The sequence below is a fragment of the Musca autumnalis genome, unplaced genomic scaffold, assembly GCF_047663935.1.
Source record: "Musca autumnalis isolate F117 unplaced genomic scaffold, ASM4766393v1 scaffold_4, whole genome shotgun sequence".
NCBI classification, from domain to species: domain Eukaryota; kingdom Metazoa; phylum Arthropoda; class Insecta; order Diptera; family Muscidae; genus Musca; species Musca autumnalis.
This window is the reverse complement of record NW_027411977.1, coordinates 115,768,716-115,779,146: the sequence shown is the minus strand read 5'-3', so window position 1 is coordinate 115,779,146 and position 10,431 is coordinate 115,768,716. Positions and strand designations below refer to the sequence as shown.

The 10,431-nt window shown below is 34.1% G+C and overlaps 1 long non-coding RNA gene across 1 annotated transcript; it reads right to left on the bottom strand.

The window, feature by feature from the left end:
• Positions 1–7,766: 7,766 nt before the first annotated feature.
• On the bottom strand, positions 7,767–8,850 carry LOC141402344 (uncharacterized). Its single transcript, XR_012412600.1, has 2 exons — positions 8,758–8,850; positions 7,767–8,688 (listed from the first exon to the last, which is right to left on the bottom strand). It is a non-coding gene; the product is annotated as an uncharacterized lncRNA (long non-coding RNA).
• Between the last annotated feature and the right edge of the window lie 1,581 nt (positions 8,851–10,431).

Genomic DNA, 10,431 nt, shown 5'->3' with positions numbered 1-10,431 from the left:
GCATAAAGGCATTATTGACGGAATAGAGGAATTGGAGTAAAAATTGAAAATGCACAAATTTAATTACATATTATTTAACAGATACCAATATCGTATGGAAGATTTTTTATACCCTACACCACACTGTGGTAAGGGGTATTATGTCTTTTTGCATTTGTATGTAATATACAAAAGGAAACGAGATAAATATATGATAAGTTTTTTTGGAAAACAAACATATTATCTGGATATAAGCAGCAATAAAACTCACACATTTCCATACAAATTAAAACAATAAAAATTCTCTTTCAAGTGCAAATGGCGTAAAACTAAATGTGATGTTTTGCATGCTATTTTATATTACCCTTTTACTTTTATGTAGTTTACTCCCTAACACAAGTATCTTATTGGGAAATTTAAACACATTTTTATTAACACACTAGCAGACCCCGGTCCGCGTTGCTGACCCATCGTAATGAGTTTTAATGACAACTTTTTATCGACTTTATGCTTGACAATTCAAAAATAGGTATTTTCGTCCTCACTTCTTCGGCCCATTGTCAAACCGAGAAGGATTTTAAATTTATCAACAGATTTTGTCTGTAACATTTCTTTTCTCTTACGGACTTTGTCGGATTTTTTCGCCAATTTGTGCCTTTAGGATTTATTATCGTCCATGTCCCTGTCTTTATCCCAAAGCGATCTAATTATAAAAGTTAAAAAATAGTTAAATCGAATTCTCCCGCTTATTGAGACTTGTATGTTTTAGCTTTTCATGGCTGATGGACCGTTGAACCTCACAATTTAAGTACATTTGTAAATATATAGTTTTTCTTGATCGGGGGCGCCACTACCGTTGTCTCGAAAACTAATTTGCAACCTGATTCACTCATAAGTTTAGCAAATATAGCGATTATAAAATAATAGGCCCTGAAATTTGTCTACAAATATATATCATTTTGGACCACCGGACATTCCTGAACATTTTCTGAAAATTAGGTTCAGTAGTTTTGGCAAAATAATGTTTTGAAAAGAGTGGGCGTGGGCGTTTTTTTTTAATATAGGGGCGGTACCCCGCACCCTCTGGAATTCAATAAAATACGTAATCTGTTTTAGGGGGCGTGGTAAACTTTTCTTTCCAAAATACCTAAGTTGGGTTATGACAGCATTTGATTTTTATTCATAAAGATAAGACGTTTTTTTAAATATGCCCCCTTCCAAATTCTAAAAAATATGCCCGTACATTCCCTGACATTTTCAGGAAAATCGGTTCTGTAGTTTTGTAGATGTAACATATTTTAAAAAGTGGGTGTGGTCAAGTCTTTGGATCCTAAAAATGTAGGTAAGGTCGGAGACACAACCATAAATGTCTCGCAAATTAACTTCCAAACCGATACATTCATAATCATTGTAAATATAAAATTTTTAAAAAAGTAGGGTATAGGGGAAGTACCCCTCCTTTTCCGAAATTCAACTGAATTTGTAGCCTATTTTAAGCGGGGGCCATCTCTGTACATTTCCTGGCAATTTCAGGAAAATCGGTTCAGTAGTTTTTGTAAAAATAATAAAAATTGAAAATTGAAAAAGTGGGCGTAAAAGTGGGCATGGTCAAATTTTCTTTGCATAAAAACCCAAGTCGGGTTATGGCGCACATTTTACAGAAAAAATGATCGAAATCGGTCCAACCGTTCTCAACTGATGCCATTACCAACGAACGATATTTGATTTTTATTTATAAAGATTTAAAAGTTTAGAAAAATCGCGATTTTCTTGAAAATCCCTTTAGTAGTTTTGTAGATATAACCTAATAAAGTGAGCGTGGTCGGATCATAAGTCCCAAAATAAGTACGAAGTTTGGAGAAACAATCCCCATTGACTCGCAAATAAATTCCCAAACCGATACATTCGCATTTGTTGCAAATATTGCATTTTTACAAAAATAGGGCATAGGGGAGGTACCCGCCCGATCCGAAAGTCAAAAAATATGTAGCCTGTTTTTATCGGGGACCAACCCTGTACATTCGCTGAAAGTTTCAGGATAATCGATTCAGTAGTTTCGTAGATATAACATATTTAAAAAAGTGGGCGGAAAAGTGGGCGTGGCCAATTTTTCTTTGCATAAAAACCTAAACTGGACTATGACTAACATTTCCACAAAAAATTATTCAAATCGCTCCAGCCGTTTTCAACTGATTCAATTACCAACATACGACAATTGAGTTTTATATATAAAGATTACTAGCGGACCCGGCGAACTTCGTCTCGCTATTAAGGAATAAAATTTCATACAAAAACTTAATTTTCGATTTTTCCAATTTTCCGACTTTTCCAGAGGGATTTTCCAAAATTTTCTTCCGCAAAGACCTTTTCCTCGAAAATGCGAATAACTGACAAAAAATTTTACAGAAATCGGCCTAGCCGTTCTCATTTTATGAATTACTATACATTTTTTACACCATATTTATATATATAGATTTTTTAAAATAACTGAAATAATTGAACAAGCACTTAGCAAGCCTTCTACAATACATTCTGAACACAACGTGTGATTCAAAGAATTTGCTATATGGTAATATTCAAAAATGTTTTACAATCGTTGAAGTTGAGTTTCACCATTTAATAAGTCGCGAACGCACACTAAAACACCGCTCATAGAGGCGGTACAACATTTGTTAATATGTGTGGTATTTTGTTAAATTTGAAAAAATAAAGCCCTAATAAACATGTGCTTTTTAATTTCAAAAAAAAGTTTGAAACAGATTCTCCTTTTTCAATGAATTGTTAGCGAACCGGAACATTTTTGCAACAATTCTACTTTTTGCGAAAAATTATACATTTAGTGGAAGGATATGGAAACTTTCAAATTGCAAATGTAACGATTTTTTTCAATTTTAAATGTGAAAAAATATTAGTTTTTTTTTTAAATTCCAATAATTTGTTGACATTTTCTTATCGGTGACACTAACATTACAAACAAAAGCAAATTCCTATGTGGTTGTTGTTGAGTTGTATTTGTTGTAGCATTTACTTTACTTTGTTCTACCATGCTTTGGTTCCTTTATTGGCGGACAAATCGGTTCAGCTTTGGATATAGCTCCCATATATATTTTCGACCGATTTGAGGTATTTGATGTACGAAACACGCTATATATGTCCAATTTTGATGACGGAATTTGGTCTACAAAAAAATGTAAAAATTATATCAAAGTCTGTTCAGATTTGGACTTAGCTCCCATATATATTTTACATATTCACAGTGGTGTAGGGTATTATATAGTCGGCCCCGCCAGACTTTGATCCTTTCCTTACTGGTTTTTCGTTGAGACTCAACGAGCGCATAGCAGTGGGAAAGATTTGGTCTTGTTTGCAAGTGAAGTTGCTCGAGTTTAGGTAGTGCCAAAGAAATTCTGGATCAGAGTTTTTCTTTGGACATGTATCTATTTCAGCGAGCAATTGACACTTGGGTATAAAACGTTTCTTGTTGAAAAACAAGAAACATGGAAACTGATGAGGATCTGTGACGAGATCCGAAACTATAGTTTTCCCTGCCTTATCCCTTGGTAAACATGGCAAAATTTTTCCACTAATAAATTAAAGTTGTTTTAATAAAATATTACAAACACGACTATGGGATTAAGAATGACTATTTTGAAAAACAAAATAAACTATTTCCATAAATACTTTGTTATATCTATGATATGTAACCTCCTCCAAGTCCGAACGACGTGCCTCACACTAAAACACCGCTCATAGAGGCGGTACAACATTTGTTAATATGTGTGGTATTTTGTTAAATTTGAAAAAATAAAGCCTTAATAAACATGTGCTTTTTGATTTCAAAAAAAAGTGTGAAACAGATTCTCCTTTTTCAATGAATTGTTAGCGATCCGGAACAATTTTGCAACAATTCTACTTTTTGCGAAAAATTATACATTTAGTGGAAGGACATGGAAACTTTCAAATTGCAAATGTAACGATTTTTTTCAATTTTAAATGTGCAAAAATATTAGTTTTTTTTTAAATTCCAATAATTTGTTGACATTTTTTTATCGGTGACACTTACTAGGCGTTTACACCAGACAGTTTGTCTTCAAATACAACTCTGATTTACTAACACATATGTACATACATTAGTCGTTTGCCTCCCAGCTGTCCATCATTTTTTCACAGACAGTATGGAAGACAAATTTTTGACATTTTTGTAAAAATAAGGGAGATAATAATTGAAATGTGTTGAAAACACAAGAAATCGACGATTTTCATTCAAAATTTTACAACAGTTTTTGCAGTTGTCTGGACGCCTACGTCACACAGGCAAGTTGTGGGATTTTGAAATCAATACATGAAGTCAACTGTCCTGTCATTTGAAAACGCTGAGTTACACTACAAACAAAAGCAAATTCCTATGTGGTTGTTGTTGAGTTGTATTTGCTGTAGTATTTACTTTACTTTGTTCTACCATGCTTGGGTTCCTTTATTGGCGGACAAATTGTTCTGTTTGCTTGATTGCTTCCTGGTTTTTGGAGGGAAGGTGTCTGTTAAACTTTTTACATTTTTCTTGCAAAAGACATTAAAAACTCCTTACTCTCTGAGAAGGTTCTTGCTAGACAATTCTTGTTGGGAAAGTAACCAGACAGACCTATAGATACCTCTAGATTTTCGAACCGAATAAACGATAAATCCATGTTTTGGTATAACCCTCATGCAATGGTATCTCCAAATGTAAAATACAAAATTATTATAGCCTCCACCATAAGATGAAGGCTATAATTAACCTTATGATTCTGTTTGTAACACATCGGAATATTCGTCGAAGTACCTACAAGGTATATATTCGTGATCAACATAAAAATAATTCGATATAACGATGTCCGTCTATCTGTTGAAATCAAGATACAGCTCGCTATATTTAACATATACGTATGCAGCTTTTTAGTACAGAAGTTTCTATTTATTACTAGTAGCATGTTTTGTATTGAAAATTGGTTATATCAGTCCACATTTAGATATATCCCCCATAGAACTGACCGCCCGATTTTCGGTATTTGTAAGGATATAACCGCATTATCCTACCGAAATGACAATAATTTGGTATTTAGTCTCCCTTGGAGGCATAAAACATTTCTGCAAGGAATTATTCGCGTAGGTCCAGGTTTTGATAGAGCTTAACTAGAATGGCTTCAATTTGGTATTTAGTCTTGAGTGTATTTAGTCTTCAGTCTAAAAATACATATAAAACATAGAATATTCGGTACGGGTCCAGGTTTTGTAAATAGTCTTCATAGAACGGTACCTCTCGATCTTCGGTATTTTCAAGTTTATAGCCATATTATTCATATCGTAGGACGGTACCTCCCGAGTTTCGATATTTTGAACCTATTAGTCTCATTAATGAGACTAAATGGGATAATATTATCCCACCGAAATGGCTACAATGGCATTATTCAACAGAAATGGTTATATTTGGTATTTAGTAGACATCTGCATGAATACATTCATCGAATGAATGCACAACAGCAACAGTGAGTATGAACTTGTTTCATTCATACCTCTTTTAGTGAATTAGACGATTACCGAGTTGTGGCGAGTATGAATGGTGGTGAGTACGAATATTACATGCTAGTACTGCTTTGTTCATAGCTGCTTTTATGTGTGAGTTTCTCATGAGTGGCTTTTTTCGCACTCATGCAGATGATTAGTATTTAGCATACTTAAAATTGTAAACCAGAGTGAGGCAGAGAAAATTTTTGGGTCTCTCTTGTGCTCTCAATGAGCGTAAATTTGTTGTTGTTCACAACGTGTTAGCATCTACACAGGCTGTGAGCGATAACAAATTTACGCTCACTTAGAGCACATGGGCTCTCTTGTGAGTCACAATGCCTCCTCCTGTTGTAAACAAACCACACGTATTCTCTCTTTATTTTTGATTTGCCATAGTTTAGCAATGGAAAGAGTATCTTACCACTACTAATGCACCAACTTTTCTGAACATCAATGGTATTTAGTCTCTCTTGGAGTTATCAAATATTTTAGCAGTGAATTGTCTGTATAAATCAGTGTTCACCAACAACTACAAATGCAACCTCTCCGTTTGTGTTGGGCACACACATGAGATTATATATACCTCTCTAGATCATTGGTGATCACTTCCTTACGGTAGCGTAACAACAAACCACACGTATTCTCTCTTTATTTCTCATTTGCCATTGCTTAGTAATGGGGAGAGTGTCTTATCACTACTAATACACGAACTATTCTGAGCACCCCTGCTACTACTTTTTACTACGATAACTTTTTTTCCTTTATGTTATCGGAAAAAATAGTAAAAATTAGTAGATTCTTGCAGTACTGGAACAGACCATTACTGTCTTTTGTGTGCTCTTTCGTTGCGTTCGGGTCGTGTGTGTGAGAATTACCGAAAAACTTCGTAACTTCAACAATACCAAAGAACGGCATTGCTCTAGATCAGTGTTAATCACCACTGGGCTCGCGAGCCGTGTCTGTGTGAACACACACAATCTCAATTGTGGTGAGTTTGAATGTTACTCTCACCACCGATCATCTTCTTTGTTTTAGCAATGAATTAACGCACACGATGTTTACCTAGAGAGGGATAGCTAATCTCGTGTGTGTGCCCAACTCAAACGCAGCGGTTGAATTTGTTGTTGCTGGTGAACACTGCTCTAGATCAGCGTCAGGCGATTAGGCGCCCACCCGTGTGCTCTCATTTAACGTTGCTCTCTCCACACACACAATTCAACCCATTGAAAAAGCATGCACTGCGTTAATTCATTGCTAAAACAAAGAAGATGATCGGTGGTGAGAGTAACGTTCAAACTTACCACATTTGAGATTGTGTGTGTTCACACAGACACGGCTCGCGAGCCCAGTGGTGATTAACATTGGTATAAATCAGTGATGGCCAAAATCACACATTTGCAGATTATAACTTGCGCTAGTGTGAGTGGAAACGTAAACAATGCGTTAACCGAACGAATGTATTTACAGTGTACGTGTGTGTCGTATGCCCGAGGGCATAAAAAAGTTGTTGTTGATGGCCATCACTGGTATAAAATTTATACTATAAATCCACCTTTTCATATAGTCCCATGGCAGAACTACCAGGTAGTGGTATCACACCAGCTGATCGAATATGAAAAGTCAAATCCCTTTATAAAAAATTATTTTTGTTGTAATTTCCCCAACAACATAAAGTTTTGACATAACATATTCAAAATTTTACGATGCCCCTACCTGGGTAATTGTGCCATGTATAGTCCCATAAAACGATTCCTACCGGCTTTTGGGGATTTTGAATGTTTTAGCCACATTATTCAACCGAAATGGCTGAAACCTGATTTTAATATAATTTATGGTGGTGGGCATAAAAGTTTGTGCCGGTCGAACTTAACGCCGTTTTTCCTGGTTGTTAACAAAGGGCTCTTTTATTGAACACGTTATTATTTTACACTTCTAAACATGAAAACATCAGTGATTCATAAAAAATGACTTCTCAATGCTAGTTGGATTTATCTAGACTTTGCTGTATACAAAACGTGGTCTTGGTCGAGTTATTCCAAGCATTGAAGTGAATGTTTATGGAGTTTTTGCTGTCCCACATACTAAATATGTAAATCTAATCAGCCTCTAACCAAAACTATCGTAATTACATGTTTGGTCTAAAATGTTATAATGTCAAAGTGACAATACATATTTATATTTAGAACACATAATATAGTCCAGTGTGAACAGCATTGCAGTCTCGAAGAATTGTATATACATACATATATAAATGCATTTCAAATTTTAATTGTTTATATTAATTATGGAAAGTCATAACCCGACTTTAATTTGAACAATGAATGAAAATTCTGAATTTTATGTAGGTCTTCCAATTTATATATTCCGCTAAGAATGCTTTGAAGTGCTAGGAAAACTATTTCACTAGCAAGTACAGCTTGCATTGTAAACCACAACATTAACATCACAAGCGATGGAAGAAATTTGTGCTCTCGATGGAGTGCACCACAGCTATTATTCTCTTCGTCAACCAACACCAACAGAGATTCTCCAACATTTTTCAACCAATTTTGTTCAAAAATTATTATCCAAGGAATAAAACAAATCCACTCGTACTTTTGTCGTATGGCCATCATTGATTTCTTGAAATTTGCTAATGTTCCAGCATAAATCCTAAAATCGTGTACGCCTTTCGAACTATTACTTCTGACTGGTAAGCAGCCCAACAAGGCGACAGTTGCAATGAACGCCGACTCATAGAACATCGTTGGCGAGCCATGATGCATGCGAATGATGCATGTTGATTGCCTAGCTGAGGAAAACCACATTTTGGACACCCACTGTATGTCGATATTAAAAGACGGCCGCAAAAATGTGGACCATAGCAAGAGTTGAAGGTAGAGAAAACGGAGCACAGCACTAACCAATTTCATAAATAAATTCTCTTGCGGTTTTGCTGACATGTTCTTCCGTTACAATGCAATTTCAGTTTTTGTTGATGTTGTTGTTGTTTCGTGTATTTTTTCTTTGTTACTTCTCCACTACGTTTTTAGTTTCGGCAGAAATTTTGTTGACGTTCCCACTTCTTGAATGGGACGGATGTTGTTTCTTGTGGTTGGATGCTGGTTGGCGTGAAGCGAAGCGATGTACACCAGCCACAATTTCAGTGGTTATTTATTGTTATGGGTGCTGGAATCGAGCGAATATTTTAATGAAGAATAATGGTTTGAAATTACGTTGTGTTTGATAGAAACTTACATATACTTACATACATTTACATGTATTATGAAACTTCAATATTTTTGAACAGAAATATGTTCATTTTTTGGCATTTTGACAAACAAAACAAAGTCAAGGCTGAAAACAAAAAGCCAAGGCATATTTATACAAGGTAGAAGTGACAATCAGCTGTATTCTTACTTTTTTGTAAATTTAGTTTTCAAAATGTAATAGGGTCTACTCATGAAATTTGAAACTTCGAAATTTGCTACCATAAAATTCTTCTTTTCACAGTAAACGTGTAATAACAATGACCTACGACAGTTCTGAATGCTCTATATTTACATTTCGATTAAAATTTGTTTTTTAGACGATTTTCAAAATGTATTTATGTTTTTCCTGAACAAATTTTTGGAACGACCCTATTATTTAATATTTATCTTTGACAAATAATTTTCAATAACAACAATGTTGTTTTTGTAAATTTGTTAGTTGTTGTAATTCATGCATTTACCTTATATGAATATGCCTTGCAAAAAGCTATTTGCTTAGCATAAAGGCACAATATCGATACCTTACTTTCTCAAGTACAAATTTATAATTTTTTGATACAATGTTTTAATGAAATTTTAGGCAATAAGCTGTACTCAATTTTCTAATAATTGCGTTTAAACTTATAATTTCAAAGCAAAATCAGTAATAAAGTGCTAAGTTCGTCCGGGCCGAATTTTTTATACACTCCATGAAATAATCTTTACTAATAACCCGTTCATACGACATGGTACACAATTCATAGCAACATGATTCATATTTTCATACTTTTTATTTACTGACGAGTAAAATTAATTGATATGAACTGAAAAATTATTTGTCCTTCTTTCAGATATCTATTTAATATTAAATTATATTATTTTCATTAATGTTTTGGTGTTTTCAGCACATTTTTTTTAATTTTTCTATTTTAAAAATTAACGAGAGAGAGACCTGTCACAATAACTTTTGGTATACCGACATTCCGGCAGGCATTTGATTTTTGTTTCAAAATTTGTACGCGTATTTGAAACGATGGACAAGAAATGCAACAGCAATGGAAGAGAAGACAAAAGTTGCTATGATTTGAATGTAAACTAATCGTTAAACCGTTTACTTTTCATTCATATTTTGTAGTTTTTCTACAAATGCTTGGGTTTTTAATAAATTTTTAAATTTTGTATTTTTCCTGTCATAATTAATTTATTTCGATAAATTCTCTAATTTGTTAGAAATGGGACATATTTTATCGTCGTTCTGAGAGTAATTTAAATTGAACAATGTACAAAAATCGTTGTTCGTTCTCAAAATTGTGTATGGGAAATGAAGTAATTATATCGTAATTTAGTTTCGAACAACGAATAGAGAGCGAATTAGCCTAAGTATGAACAAGACATAATATGGAATAATCAGTTTTTTCTATTACGAAATTACCAAAGTCCACAATTTTAGGTAAAAAAGTTATTTGGCCACAACTTAGGTCTATGTCCAAAATGTTTGAAGTTTTAACCATTGGGAACCATAAATTCCATATGACATAACATTTTGCTCGAAAATGTAGATAAAAACTTGAAATCGGTGGTACAGTTGTAGGGGCCTTATCAACACCTGGACCAACATATGCCCGCAATTTGTATACCTTCCACCATAATATGAGAAAGTATATATTCTCGATCGGGGTAA